The sequence below is a fragment of the Triticum dicoccoides genome, chromosome 3A (assembly GCF_002162155.2).
Source record: "Triticum dicoccoides isolate Atlit2015 ecotype Zavitan chromosome 3A, WEW_v2.0, whole genome shotgun sequence".
In the NCBI taxonomy this organism is placed as follows: Eukaryota; Viridiplantae; Streptophyta; class Magnoliopsida; order Poales; family Poaceae; genus Triticum; species Triticum dicoccoides.
The window spans coordinates 16,222,926-16,225,672 of NC_041384.1; positions in this window are offsets into that span (position 1 = coordinate 16,222,926).

Consider the following 2,747-nt stretch of genomic DNA (forward strand, 5'->3'; position numbering starts at 1 on the left):
TTTAAATTTGAATGTAAGTACAAACGACGAACAGTTATTTGACACATTGTATTCCTTGTAGTGACCATATATTATCCATGCTCATCATCTTTTTAATAACAAAATTAATTAGCATCCATGCTTATGGGCAAAGAAAACTGAATAATTGCTATATAGATCTTCAAAAAATGTAAAAAAAGCGATTTTTTTTCTCAGGTTCTAAATCTTTGCTTGTTACAGTCCACTGAGCATCTCTTCCTTGGGCTGATATGGTGAACCTAAGATTTGTGGTCAGTCGCTTCTTCTTTCTCGTGTCTGATCTTTCTTCTATGTGGCACTCTTTTGGCAGGTCCCCCACTTGTGGCGTCTAATGCATAGAGCATCTAAGGGAGTACCACGGTAGTGCGAGACATCTTTGCTACATTTCTTATAGGTTCGCCTCCTAAACACCGATGATCGAGCACTGGAAACCTACAACTACACACCGCCCCCTCCGATGATCAACTCATAAATCAGAAAGATCCATACATATAACAATTACGCATGTCAAAATCCAAAAAAGAATTGAGTCAAGCACAAGTTTTCATCAGTCCTCATCTACTTCTCTCTCGTGAACTTTCCCACAAGTCCCTCACTCGTCGCGTGTAGCACGTAAAGCATCTAGAGCAGTACCGTGATAGTGCAAGACGTGCTAGGTGCAGTGAGCACTCACCTCACAGATCGATCGCACATCTCTCACTTGTGCCATTTAGCACGTAGAGTATCTAGGGCAGTACCGTAGTAGTGTGAGGTGTGCTCGCTAAGTCACCTCACGGACCAGTACCTTTTCGGCACTGCTCACAGATTCGCCTACTGAAGACCGGCCTCGCGTGCTTTACCGCACGTCTCCCACTTGCACCATCTAGGGAATAGAGCACTTAGGGCAGTACCGTGGTAGTGTGAGGCGTGCTCGCTACCGATACAGCGAGCAGTCATCTCAAGGACCAATACCTTTTCGGCACTGCTCGCAGATTCGCATTCTGAACACCGGCGAGCGGTGCTGGTGAAGTTCGCCCATCGTACACCGAGTTTGGGCTATAAAAATAACCACAGACTCTCTTCTCTTTTCTCCATCCCACAACGTATCTCATTCCTTCTCCCTTATTTTCACCTCTTTTCTTCCTCCGGTGACAAAAGATCGAGAGGAGGCCTCCAATGGAGGACGTGAGCTCAGAGTTGATCCTAGTTCTCATAGTTGGGCTGCTAGCAACATTGCTCGGCTTCTCTATGCTTCTGTGTGCAATGATCATAGATGATCACCATGACGCTGCTGCCCGAGCGGTGACTCTCCGAGGCACTGGTGGCGCTGCCATTGGAGGGAAATATGCTTGGTAGTGCTCTACCTGAACTATGTAGGAGATATCATATTGCTGTCCTTTATTTTTTTAGCCTTTCGCCACTGGAGGCAGATATGCTTGGTAGTGTTCTACTTGCGCTACCAAGTAGATATCATATTGCTCTCTTTCATTATTTTTATTTTTATTTCTTCTTTGGATGGTCTCATCTTGCTGATTTCATGGTTTTTCTTCTTTGTGCTTGTTGACCTTGTCACATGTTGAATGTATTATGTAATATAGATCTATTATTGTTTTCCTTGGCGATTATATACTTTTTGGAAAGCATGACCGATAGATAGCACACCAAGGTGAACCAATAATTGTTTAGTAGTCAGTAAATCATTTGCATGTGTGAGCAGATATGTGCTTCAAAGCACCAGAATGACTTTCAGCAATAACATCGAAACTCTTACGCTCAGGTGTCAAATCACCAACGATAAGTGCAGCAACCTCAGAAACAGTGGGACCAGAAAAACGCGTACCATGTGGTCCACCGTCATTACCTAAAAGGCGTATAGATACACTCGGTGCATCAGGACTGCACAGGCTCTCGCGAGCAAGCCTGAATTTATGAACCAAAGGATTATGCATATCGATCATCCTAACAAGAGATGCAACAATTTCAGGATCTAGGCAAAGAGAACTGCCGTCATCCCTAGCGAACACATTAAGTCTGCTGTCGATCTCGTCACCTGAATCAATCATATATAACTGAGCAAATTTCGGTGAAAAACCATCAGGAGGCACAAGAGGTCCAATATGGTGATATACCACTCCATTCATCTTAAACACGTAGGGAGCACCACCAACATTGATACTGTTATCAATATGAGCACCCAATGATGTAAAACAAAACATTGAATTATACTGTCTAATCAACCGCATGAACTTATTAGAAGTCACGTCTCCGTCAAACCGTATCAATCTATCCAATGGCGACGGCCAAGGACGGAACTTTGGCAAAGAAACCTTGCCACCACGACAACAACCCGTATAAACAGGTCTTCGGATAGTAGACGCCCGGTGATAAGTTGAGCCCTCACGAAACCAATAAAACGCTCCACACCACTGACATATAAGATCCGGACTGCCATAATACGAACGGCCCCTCTGAACAGCTGCACCAACAACAAAAATACAAATAAACCCAGCGTGTCGTTAGCACACACCATCGATAACAGCGCACAAACATGCATGGCACACAAACGCACACACACGAATACACCACAGGGTGCACTTAATAGCACCAAGCGTCACCAGGCCGTATTCAACACTGTCACCGGCCAGACCAGTTCAGCCCAATAGAGACAGGCCGCCATTCGTCTCTTCCCCCGGCCCACGCCCTCTCCCCTCACACGCCCGGGACAACATCATCGTTTAGTCCCACCTTGG